A 13,216-nucleotide genomic window follows, 5' to 3' on the forward strand; every position below is an offset into this window, starting at 1 on the left:
TCCACCAACCGCGGGCTGACCACCAGCGAGAACGGGCACTGGAACGGCGTAGTCAGGAGCGAGGACCGCCCGACCCACCATCCGGCTGGGGCTTCTTCTGGAACCTCAGAGGAAAGGACCTACGAGCACCACGCTGGCCCTTAAACGAGAACTGCTGAAATCTGGAAGGCTGGCGAAAGGACCTGGCATTCGAGAAGGAGGACCCCCTTTGAGAAGGAGTATGACGGAAAGATAACGAATGCTTCCTCTCCTTGAAGACCTTATGGAGCTTGGCCTCCAGGGCGTCCCCAAAAAGATGAGTACCAGAAAACGGCAACCTCAAGGCCATAGAACACTGCGCAGCATCCGTCTTCCAACCTCGCAGAAGTAAGTTCCGACGGGCAGCAACAGAGGAACCACAAGACAGAGCTGAAGCCCTGACTGAGTCAAAGGCGATGTCCGAAAGGAACTCAGATTGACGCTCCACAGACTCCAGCAACTCCGGACAATTGATCCCCTCCTGCATAGCAGAAAACAAAGTCTTGAAGTCAGCCAGCAAAGACTGCGCAACATATGCACCATACACCCCTGACCTAAGCGCCAGGTGAGAGCCAGCATAGGACTTCTTCAGAGCAGAGTCAATCTTTTTATCAACGCCATCCTTCAGGATATTATCATCAGCCATGGAAGGCCGACCAACCAGAGAAGCAACCACCGAATCCACCTGCACCGAATCAGGCAGGGCAACCTCCATATCCTGCAAAGGATACAGCTTAGACATGAATCTGGGCACAGAAATATGGTCCGGGTCCTTCCATTCCTTAAGGAGGATATCCATGACAAAGGGGTGGATGGGCATAGAAGAGGACGCAGGCTTCCGAAACTGCGGCAGAACGGCGTCCTGTGAGGTACTGGGCACACACTCCACAGGGAAACCCATATTCTCCCGAACATGGCAGAGCAGATCAGGCATCAGCTCCCTCGAAATGTACTTGCCCTGCAGATCCACCGCACCCAAAGTAGACTCATCAGAGGAAGCAGAGGAAGAAATATATGAATACAGGGGGGAAGCCGCCTCAGAGCGACCCCCGCACCCTTCTTGGAAGCCTTGAGACTGGACAGCGTCTCCAAAAGCAGGCGCTTCAGCCGCTTAGAGCCACCCAGACCAGCACTCCGACCAGCAGGCGCAGAATCACGACTGTCGGAGGAGGAGGAGGAGGAGGAGGAGGAGGACGACCTAACAGGAGAGACATGCTTTCTCTTCCTGTGGTGTTTCCCCATTGTAAATATCACCACGAAACACAGGAACAGCAAAAAACCACACGGAATGCACAGCAACACCACAAGCGTCACAGGAGAGAAAACCGAACTCCCGCCATAAATAGGAGGAAAACACTCACCCCACAGCTGTAGCCCCTTCGATTGAAGAAGGAGGGGCAGAAAACCAGCCTCCCAGGAGCGGCCATCGAAGGAAACCCGCAAAGTCACTCAGGCCGAAAGGAGACGATGACGTCATCGCCATGAGCCGTCCAGCCAATCAGGAGACGAAGGCAGGGAACCCGGAGCCCACCCGGGCGCCCGCCCAGGCAAAAATGAGGAGCCGAAGCCGGGAACGGCTTCCTGCCGACTTCCGACATCTCCAGCCCCGGCAATCTTCGAAGAACCCGCGCCCGCCATCCAGGGGCAGCCCCAACTGAAGGGAGGACGTCCCCGAAGCCACCGAGGCGAGCGCGGCCAGCCAACCAACACCGGCAAGGGCAGGACTCGCGGGGCAGCAGCCTGCCCATCCCAGCAGCAGCCAGTCCACCGGAGCAAGCCCCCAAGTGCTGCAGAGACACCGGCAGAAAGCTCCGGGGCGCCCCGCAGAAAACATCCACTCCCAGCACTTCTCCAGGAATCCAGGCGAAGAGAGAAATCCACGGGGACCCGAGAAGCCCCGCAACCCAGGGCCCCCGTCAGGAGGAAATCACAGGAAGCCCAGCAGCCCGTCTTACAAAAGGTCCCACAGAGGTCCACGAGCACCCCCATGGCCCAGCCAAGGAGGACACCACAGGACAGTCGTAGCAGGTAAGTGCCCGGCACTCACCCAAGCGTCACCCATCAGTATCCAACCGACAGGAAACAAAACAGGATTTGCTTCTGGTGGTGAGGTGTGTTATAGCACCTGACAGGAGGGTGGGTAGAGTCTAAAAAGCGTTTCCTGTCGGGTGGAATACCTCATGTGTTATGACTGGGTCGAGGACGAGGGACGTAGAGGTAATGGCTTGCCGCTGGTCAGACGCTCCGTGATCGGGTGGTTTTCCTACTTCAATGAAATGGACCTTCTTTATCTCAAAAGTCTTCCTAATTCTTTCATCACAAGTCTGTCATACCATGTGAGAGTTGTAGGGGAAGGGAAATCCTTCAAAGAGAGTAATTTTCTCACTGGATTTCCATTCTCTTTTTTAAACTCAATAGCAGCAACGTTGTCGTGGTGTCACCAGGGCTTTAATTGGAAGCTTTTTCAATATTATATACAAGGCATAGTTGCTGCTTAATTATCTTATGCAACTAACAACCATTGACACAGCCAAACGTCCTGACTTGTTGTAGGTATGATGTTGCTTGTTGTATGATATATCTGGATGCAATGACAGAAACAGCAAAATACCAGTCGGGCGGCATACTATGCTATGCACAGATTTTTAGTTTAGGTTACGGTATCATTAAGCCACGCCATTAATTACATTGGTCGCGCCTCTTTGAAAGAGCCCCCAGTTTTTTCATCCCACTTAAAGCCCTGCTGTTAGTACCACGTGTTTCTTTGTCTCCTGTACACAACTGTGCCCTATGTTTGAGCTTAGTCTCTGTGTGCTTGTTTCTCTCTAGTCTGTGTGTCTTCGTACTTTTCCTCTCTGCCGTCGATCGCTTTCTGTGCCTTCTAAGTGTCACTTCAAGCCGACAACCCTCGAAAGAGAAGGAAATATTTACAGGAACCTCCTGTGAAGGCAGAACCACTTGATAAAAGTGTCTGTAGGTAATTCTCTGCACGAGGCCACGCCCCTTTCAAGGCCCTACCCCCACCTCACACGGTGAGATTGTTCTTCAAGTTGGCAGGTATGCGTGTGTCGGAAACAGTCTCTGCTAGGAGTCTTCTATTGCTCTCAATGGCTTCAAGTTCTCAGCACTGCAGTCGAGGGAAAGTAGGCGGGACTTGTTTGTGTGTACATGGTTTCCTTGGTAACCTTGTCCGTCATAAAGGCTGTCATTGACAGCCATGGAAACCACAGAATGATTGTAACGATGGGGCTTGTAATCGGGATCACTCGTACCATCAACGAGCCCAGCGCCTTACTTTTTCAGCTTTAAAGGTAATCCGATTTCTGTTTTATTTGTACACTCCTGTTCTAAAAGTATCAACTGTTAGACAGGATGGAAGGGTTTAAATTGTAATTTGAATCCGCCCCACTTAGCCCGCAACCATTTTCGAACCAGTAAGTTTTCAGTGGTGATTATAGATTCTATTTTTTTCAGACGCAGCGTTCCGGTTTAGGGAAATGCCCGAATGCATTTTTCCCCAAGTCAGTGAAGTCAAACTGGACAGGCCATTCAGGCGTCATGACTTTTTCCTTGAGGAGTGCAAGCCGCAGAAAGTTATACTTAGGGCTCGATGTCTATCATGACAGCAGTTTATTTGCACATGTGTGCTCTAATTTGCACCGCCTGGGCCCAGTGTTCTTAAAATGATATTTTACCTGAGGCACCTCCGCCCAGACCGACTGGAAAGAGCCTCACTCGCTACACTTGATAGGAAGTGCACGATGGGGGGTATTTAAATGTTTTTACAAGAAATGCTTGTTGAGCATCCTTGTTTGTGGTCTTTAGTGCCTGAAAACGTAGAAATTACTGCATTTTAATTTCTGCATTAATGAAAAAACGTGCACTCTTGCCCAGAAGGGCAGGGTAGGACCATGACAAAATAGTCACCGGGCACCGAGAAGAAAAGTAGTGAAAACTCATCACTCGGGGCAAGACTTTTACATTAGATATTCTTTGGGAAGTGTTTGGGAGCGCTAGTTAAGAATATTTGGACTAAAATAGCAGAAGACACTAGGATCAATTGCATACAATCTCTGCAAGATCACCAGCTCACATGGCGGATTTCCCCCTTCAACATGCTTTCTAGTTCTAATTTAATAGACTTAACATATCAAGACACCATCATCATCGTATCAGCTGTATTCGATTTTGTAACAAATCATAAAAGCACATAAAAAACAATAAATCCACCAAGTTTTTTAAGTTTCAAATTTAAGTTTATTATGTTTTTGGCTCTCAAAAGAGGGCCACATAAAACAATCACATGGTTATACACCACTATTTACAATAAATTCACAAAGAACAAAAATAAAGAAATCATTTCATAGGCACTGGCCGAACAATTATCCAACAACATCTCTAGGTATCATTAATAAATATCTAAAAACCCTTTAAAAAAGTTAAAAATTTTGAAACAGAACATTTCATTAGGTGGACAATAAAGTGCATGGAAGAAAGTTTTTACGTTTAAGATTCCTAATTGTAGACAAATAGGTTTTAACCATTTAGAGCGTAGTGGACGTAATGTAGGACAAATAAACAGAACATGATTTCGGTCCTGCACTGCATTATTACAGAGATTACATACTGGAGATGATCCATACCACTTTGCTAAAAGAAGATTTAGAGGAAGCAAATCATATCTTAAAAGGTACCATAGTCTACGGACTTTATGAGGGATATTCCAAGTGAGATACTGCTGGGCCTGTTTTGGCGAGTATGTGCTTAAAAGTAAATCGCTTCCTTTTTTTCCGTGTAGGGCAGTCATATCCAGTTTAAAACAGAGTTCCCAAGATGCATATTTCAGCTGAGACTTTAGTTGAGAAGGAGAAAGTAAAAACAAAGTACTTGTATCCAACTCTAACAATGTTACCGCTTTTCTAAAGTTTTTTACTAATAGGGAAAGCTCGTTTAAATTGCCCAGAAGTTCATTTTTAATAGATCCCCGTAAGGAACCCGATTTACCTCTGGCCAAACAGGCCACCCACCTTACTAGGGCAATCAACCCCTGTACCCAACAACTCCGGAGACCAAATTCCAGCCTGCATGATGACACAGAGCAAGCTGTATTAAGGGAAGAAATTCTCTTAGTACCTTTCCTTCCATTACCTGCAAGAATCCCCAATGTCTGAACTCCACCAATTCCATACCGTACAGTACAGTTGCAGGGATCTTTGCTCTATATACTTCAAAAAATCGTGCAAAGTGTCTTTTTCCTGTAGCAGAATACAAGGAACATAACCCCTTACCATGAGCCAATGCTTTACGCGAATTATGCTCAATGTGGGGTTTCTCACTTAGGTTTGCTGACATTATTTTACCTAAGAAGGTGTAAGTTTTAACCACCTCCAGTTTCTGTCCTCCTATAGCCCATCTAAAGTTTTCAGACCTACATTTTTTCCTTCCAAAAATGCACATAATTTTGCTTTTAGAAGCATTTATCTTCATAAAATGTGCTTCTGCAAATAAATGTAATGCTTGCAGGCGGTTAGACAAGCCCTTCGGAGTTAAGTCTAAGATGAGAATATCATCTGCATACATTAAAACCGAAATGGATGTCCCTCCAATTACCGGGGCTAACCCACCACAAGCTGCAATGGAAGCAGGTAGGTCTACAGTATATAATGAAAACAATATAGGGGCCAATATACACCCTTGTTTTAATCCGTTCGGAGAAGGGATAGATTGTGAAAGACCTCTTTCTCCGCCTTGTAACACCTTACACCATGTGTTCGAATGGAGGGATTTTACAAGTTCGAGTAGTTGTGATGGCATACCCAATGCAGCTAGCTTTCTCCACAGCGTTGGACAGTCCACCTTGTCAAACGCTGTGGAGAAGTCTATGAATGCCGCATATATTCCACCTCCTCGAACTCGTACATATTTGTCCGCAATCACTTGAAGAGCTGTTAAATTATCAAGTGTACCATGCTCTTTACGAAACCCAGTTTGTTCCAAGGGTAAAATTACATTTGCCTCCACCCAATCAATAATTAATGTTAAAAGACATTTAGCAAAAACTTTCCCTATAGAATCCAGTAAAGCTATTAAACTGTAATTCATGGGTTTATCCTGCTCTCCCTTCTTAAATATGGGTATTAGTATACTTCCCCTCCAAGATGTAGGAACTAATCTCAATAAGAAGCAGGCTTGAAACAAAGGAAGGAGAATCCTACTCCATGAGGTGACATCTTGCTTCAATATTGAAATGGGCAACTCGTCCAGACCCATTGCTCCGGATGAGCGCATACTCTTTATCACAGAAGCAATGGATTTCTCGGACGGGGGCTCTATAGTGTGTCCACTATCCAAGACAGGGTCACAATCTTCACCCTCTACGCCATTAGATGCATACAGATTCGATATAAATGAAATCCAGACATCTTCAGCAATAGAGATGGGAATAGGGGAAGTTCTTGCACCACATCCCTTACCAATTATGGACCAGAATTCTCTAGATTTACCGAAGACAGAAGCCTCCCTTAAACTAATCCAGAGTGAGTCTTCTTTTTCTTTTTTTAATTTTATTCTCAGTCTGGTTCTCCTTCTTTTTAGTAAGGCTAACTTATGATCATTTTCCCTAGATCTACATAGGAACTGTTGCCTCACAAGTTTCTTTCTTTCTTTATTTAAGGGTAATAATATACTAGGAACGAAGTTCAACTTCCTAGGATATCTTGGCTTCTTTGCAGTCGAAGTAAGCTTCTTCATAAAGATTTCAAAATGTAAGAATTCCCTACCCTGCCATTCTTCTAATTCAAGTAAAGTTTGTGCAAGAATGTTTTGCACATCCTTCATAGTGGTAGGGTCCCAGAAGCACCTTCCGGACTTACAATGAAAAGAGGCTCCTCTATTACTTAAGGACCAAGAATCAGTGTCCGGAGGTTACACTGATCACGTTATGGTCACTCAGGGAGGATTGAGAAATCATTATGTCTCGAATAAAAGAGAAAGTGTCGTAGTCCGTAATTACATAATCCAGGATGGATTCACCCCTAGAGGACCTATGAGTGAAATTAGCGGGAATATCAGATGGCATCCTACCATTTACAATTAGCCCCTCTATATAGCTGAGTTCTTGTAGCAATATCTTTCCCCTTTTACTAGTTTTTATTTTATTAGCAAAGATCGATTGGGGTATATTATATGCTTCTTCCTTAGATTTATTTCTAAACAAATCTATGCTTAAATTAGAAACTTTGCTATTTAAATCACCCTCGAGTAAAATATAAGGGGGCTGGTCAAGCTCTAATAGTTGTTTGACTTAGGAAAACATTCGCTTCAGAACAGTACTAAAAGTATCTTCAGGTGGAATGTATGCATTTATAATTACCAGAGAAGGCTGGCTACCTACACTAGCTAGATTATTAATAGTTATTGCTTGAAAAAGATTACTTGTGTCAACATAATGGGAAAATTGCCATTGTAATGAATTGGATAAGAGGCAAGCAATTCCACCTTTTGCGTGACCTTTTTTCGATGGTGTAGCTGCCGCCTCGAACACAAAATAATCTTTCCCCCCGTATAGGATATTTTTACACCAGGTTTCTTGAATACATATCACGTCTGCATTCAAGGAGAATAAAAAATCAAGCTTCTCTGGACAATTATGTAGCCCTGCTGCATTCCAGGATGTGACTTTTAAATGACTGTTAAAGATGTTGAAACATTCTTGGATTATTCGGTGTATTATTAGATAAAACTCCTGGCAACCAGTTCCACCATTGATTATCTTCAGTTATGGGAATAGTCAAGTTCATGGGGATAGGGGGTACCTGGGAAACCATACGTTTACCTCTAGAGACCCAGATTTTTAGGTCTCTATTGTATGGGGACGGGTCTTCCTGCCTAAAACCCAACTTTGTGGCCCCTTCTCTAGAGAAAATATACTTTCCATTATTTAAAAAGGGTAACACATCAATCCCTCTACATTGAAATGCTTCCGCTTGTTGAAGGACAAGGTTAGCAATTATTTTAGAACAAAATTTTACTCGTACTCGTTGCCCATTTTCAAATCTTATTAAGGAAACCAAGTCAATATCACTCGACAAAATAAGTTTTAAACTTTCAATATCCTTAAAGCAGTTAAGCAACTATGACCTGTTTAAATATAGGTCAGAGTCAAATAAGGGCAGAAAGTCTAGTGTCAAAGTATCCACATAAGAATTAGGGGCTTTTAAGGGTACAGGGGATGAGTTTGTGGCCACAACACCCGGCAGCTGAAAAATAGGCGCTGATGGATTAAGTGTCCCTGTTACAATAGGAATAGTTCTTGTCACTTCTTCCACTGGGGCTGGGGGCACTAATCCATTATCCTCTTGACAAGGAGCACGAACATCAAGAGGACCTTCGACTACAGGGCCAGTAGTGCAAACAGCAGCCTCGTTAGAAGAAGTGTCCAGTAAAGAGTTATCTACGATTTCTACGACATCAAGCGCTTCTGTATCTATGTGCTTTTGGAAAATAATTTGCCTCTGTCTTTTCTTCTTATACTTGAAAACAGGTTTCCTATTTTTCCCTTTGTTCTTTCTGCTTTTTTCTTTTACTTTTCCCTTTACAAATAGACTTCCTTCAGGATCTTTTTTATCCTGGTTGAAGATCGGAAATAGTTCATTTCCAGCGTTCAGGTTAACCTCCACCAAACTTTCTTCCTTTAAGGAAGGTTCAAATTCCTTCCTGCAATTTGAGGCGAGTGGGGTAGGCATCCCTGAAGGCTCATGTATGTCAACCGCTACTGGCATCCCCACAGGCACATTTTTTACCAGTAAGTTATTGCTATCTAGGACATTCTGGACATCGGTCTCCAGGGGAGAAGTAGTGCCATTTTCACTGTTTTTTGCCAATAATACTTTCAATATCTGTGTAACTGAGTCCAAGATGCAATCAGAGCTCCCGACAAATTTGCCCAATAAAAACAATATGGAAGCCAGTAAATGTTCTAGTGCTATCAGGGAATCAGAAATAGGTTTATCATCTTTAGGGTACCCAGATGCAGTGAGAGAGCATATACCAGGTAAATTAAGTTGTGGAGTCTTAGAATCATTCTGCAATGAAGGGATGTCATTAGAAGTTAATGATGGAGTACTACTATATAGCAATAATCCTGACGGCGTAGCTCCGTTTTTACTAGGATCAGGATGTTTCAAAATTCTCTCGTCCATATAGCGACCACACAATTCAAGATCGATACTGGACGGAATAGACTCTTCTTTTATGGCCACTTCCAGACTTTCTGCATTCTTAAGAATGTTAGGCAGAGGGACTTTCGTATCTGCTATCATAAAATCAGGGTGCTCTCCTCTAAGTGTACGTTCTGGGAGGTTAGCATCAGTGGTTAAGGACAAAGAGGGCAAGTTTTTTTCCGGAGCTGGCTCGAGATTAAGATCTTTCTCTACATCAGACTGTGCATCCGTCAATTTTATCCTCTCGGAATCAGCAGCTATCAGGACTGCCGTAGTCTTATCAACAGGTTTTTCCCAGAATTTCAGTATCTGCATCTGTCCCTTCAGTAATACGCTATTATCATGTTTATTCCTCAAGGGGTTAGATCTGGTTTTTATACATGACCTCCCCCCTAGGACTCTTCCAGAGCGTAATTTTTTTGCAGTCATGTTGAGCAGAAAAGTAACCAACCAAGCAGTAGGCTTTTGCACAGAAGATATATATGAGTAACAATAGTTAGTCCATAAAAAATGTATCCACAGAGAAATTGAGGTTAAATATTCGGCCAGTATACAGAAATATCTCCTTCATAGGTTACACTCCTCCAGTTACTAATAGGAGTTGTTTGGCAATCAAAATACAAATAACAGGGCCCAGCCCGGCCTACCTCGGCCACTGAGGGCCACAGAGGGCCTGCCCTTTGCCCGGGCTTAGCCCCGGGCGCTCCCGCGACGCAGGGGTGACGCTCTCTTTATGCGCCACCTGGCGCGCTTTCCGCGACGTCTCCCGCCGCAAGGCAGGGCGGGAAATGCAGTCCTGAGCCCCCCTCCGCTCGGCGGCCGCTTTGAGATGACGGTTGCGGCGGCGGGGGGGGCATACACCAGCAGGCACCAGGGTCCGGGGTCCACGGAAAGCAGCGTTTGCGAGGTAGGCTCTTGCTAAATAAGTCGTCCTGATTTTTCTTTAGGCACAGTGTCTCAGCAGTAGCACAGCGTCACCCACTCCACCGGGGTGACGCTTTCTTTATGCGCCGCCTGGCGCGCTTTCCGCGACGTCTCCCGCCGCAAGGCAGGGCGGGAAATGCAGTCCTGAGCCCCCCTCCGCTCGGCGGCCGCTTTGAGATGACGGTTGTGGCGGCGGGGGGGGCATACACCAGCAGGCACCAGGGTCCGGGGTCCACGGAAAGCAGCGTTTGCGAGGTAGGCTCTCGCTAAATAAGTCGTCCTGATTTTTCTTTAGGCACAGTGTCTCAGCAGTAGCACAAATCCACCATATAACCACCTGATCATGTTAAAAGGAATGAAACCCAATCCTCACTAATCCATAATTCATTTCCTTGACAATAATTCTCGTAGGTTAATCGTATACATTGTTGGTTATTCAGAGACCTTATGTAAAAACGGGTTATCAATTTAAAAAGAAAGTCAAGAGATATATATTTTTCATAAACTTAAGGCCTGTATAATAAAACTTAAAACTGCTAGGCAAATCGCCCGTGAATCAAGACGCTGTGGAAAAATTAAGCCCTCCTCATGTGATTTAAACAGATTCCCTCTAAGCACAGAGCATAAACAACATGATCATGACACATTCTGCCTGCCTTTCACACACAGCCCTCCACTTCAAAACCCCCACCTACCTCGCACAAAAACTAGAACTATCTGGAGGAGGTAGATTGTCAAGGAGCGCCAATTCCCTCCTCTTGAAACCAAAGATCTAAAAAAAGAACTTGCCAAAGAGCCTTCTCTGGATCTGCTCCTAAAATCTGGATCTCTCTTCCACCCGAAATTCGGAGGATCTCTTCCAAGGCTGCTTTAAAATTGGAAGCAAATAAATTCCTCAATAAGAAGTTCTTGCCTTAACAGGAGGTGCAATTTTTTTTTGCCCTAAGTGCATCATACATTTTATAGTATGGTGCAATTTTCCTGTATATGATTATTACTTTGGTTTTGATTATTATTCCTGCACATGATTATTGTGTTTACTCCCCTTGAATCATTATGTTACATTGTTTTACCCATTTTGGAAAAGGGGGTGGTGATGGACAGAGTTTCTGAATGATGCATAATACTCCTACCCAGTCAAGAGATCAGGGCTTGATCCATCACTGTTTTTTAGCTCACTGCACCATCCCAGCTCAGAACCTGGCTACATGCAAATTAGTCTGTTCCTGTCCCAGTGCATGATGGGAACAGGGCAAACCAAACTACCAAGCCAATTCTTATACTGGGAAGGAAACAAGCTTCCGGGGACCGGTTTCTGGCATTTCAGCCGTCGTCGGCCCGGCTTGCTTGAATCCTAATGGTGCAATGAGCAAGGGACTCACGTCTGAGTATACCCTCCCACACTTAGTGTGGACAAAATCGATTTTGGAAAAGGGGGTGGTGATGGACAGAGTTTCTGAATGATGCAGAATACTCCTACCCAGTCAAGAGATCAGGGCTTGATCCATCACTGTTTTTTAGCTCACTGCACCATCCCAGCTCAGAACCTGGCTACATGCAAATTAGTCTGTTCCTGTCCCAGCGCATGATGGGAACAGGGCAAACCAAACTACCAAGCCAATTCTTATACTGGGAAGGAAACAAGCTTCCGGGGACCGGTTTCTGGCATTTCAGCCGTCGTCGGCCCGGCTTGCTTAAATCCTGATGGTGCAATGAGCAAGGGACTCACGTCTGAGTATACCCTCCCACATTTAGTGTGGACAAAATGGATTTTGGAAAAGGGGGTGGTGATGGACAGAGTTTCTGAATGATGCAGAATACTCCTACCTAGTCAAGAGATCAGGGCTTGATCCATCACCGATTTTTAGCTCACTGCACCATCCTAGCTCAGAGCCTGGCTACATGCAAATTAGTCTGTTCCTGTCCCAGTGCATGATGGGAAAAGGGCAAACCAAACTACCAAGCCAATTCTTATACTGGGAAGGAAACAAGCTTCCGGGGACCGGTTTCTGGCATTTCAGCGGTCGCCGGCCCGGCTTGCTTGAATCCTGATGGTGCAATGAGCAAGGGACTCACGTCTGAGTATACCCTCCCACACTTAGTGTGGACAAAATCGATTTTGGAAAAGGGGGTGGTGATGGACAGAGTTTCTGAATGATGCAGAATACTCCTACCCAGTCAAGAGATCAGGGCTTGATCCATCACAGTTTTTTAAGCTCACTGCACCATCCCAGCTCAGAACCTGGCTACATGCAAATTAGTCTGTTCCTGTCCCAGTGCATGATGGGAACAGGGCAAACCAAACTACCAAGCCAATTCTTATACTGGGAGGGAAACAAGCTTCCGGGGACCGGTTTCTGGCATTTCAGCCGTCGTCGGCCCGGCTTGCTTGAATCCTGATGGTGCAATGAGCAAGGGACTCACGTCTGAGTATACCCTCCCACACTTAGTGTGGACAAAACCGATTTTGGAAAAGCGGGTGGTGATGGACAGAGTTTCTGAATGGTGCATAATACTCCTACCCAGTCAAGAGATCAGGGCTTGATCCATCACTGTTTTTTAGCTCACTGCACCATCCCAGCTCAGAACCTGGCTACATGCAAATTAGTCTGTTCCTGTCCCAGTGCATGATGGGAACAGGGCAAACCAAACTACCAAGCCAATTCTTATACTGGGAAGGAAACAAGCTTCCGGGGACCGGTTTCTGGCATTTCAGCCGTCGTCGGCCCGGCTTGCTTGAATCCTGATGGTGCAATGAGCAAGGGACTCACGTCTGAGTAAACCCTCCCACACTTAGTGTGGACAAAATCGATTTTGGAAAAGGGGTGGTGATGGACAGAGTTTCTGAATGATGCAGAATACTCCTACCCAGTCAAGAGATCAGGGCTTGATCCATCACTGTTTTTTAGCTCACTGCACCCTCCCAGCTCAGAGCCTGGCTACATGCAAATTAGTCTGTTCCTGTCCCAGTGCATGATGGGAAAAGGGCAAACCAAACTACCAAGCCAATTCTTATACTGGGAAGGAAACAAGCTTCCGGGGACCGGTTTCTG

At 45.3% G+C, this 13,216-nt stretch overlaps 1 protein-coding gene across 4 annotated transcripts in view; it reads left to right on the forward strand.

The window, feature by feature from the left end:
* Nucleotides 1–3,243: 3,243 nt before the first annotated feature.
* Nucleotides 3,244–13,216, forward strand: part of C6H6orf118 (chromosome 6 C6orf118 homolog) — a 281,810-nt gene continuing 271,837 nt past the window's right edge. For all 4 annotated transcript variants that reach the window (XM_086925371.1, XM_086925372.1, XM_086925370.1 and 1 more), the window contains exon 1: nt 3,244–3,329. The gene's annotated coding sequence lies outside the window, so the exon portion shown is untranslated. The remainder of the gene's footprint in view (nt 3,330–13,216) is intronic.

Source organism: Lissotriton vulgaris, chromosome 6 (assembly GCF_964263255.1).
Source record: "Lissotriton vulgaris chromosome 6, aLisVul1.2, whole genome shotgun sequence".
Taxonomy (NCBI): domain Eukaryota; kingdom Metazoa; phylum Chordata; class Amphibia; order Caudata; family Salamandridae; genus Lissotriton; species Lissotriton vulgaris.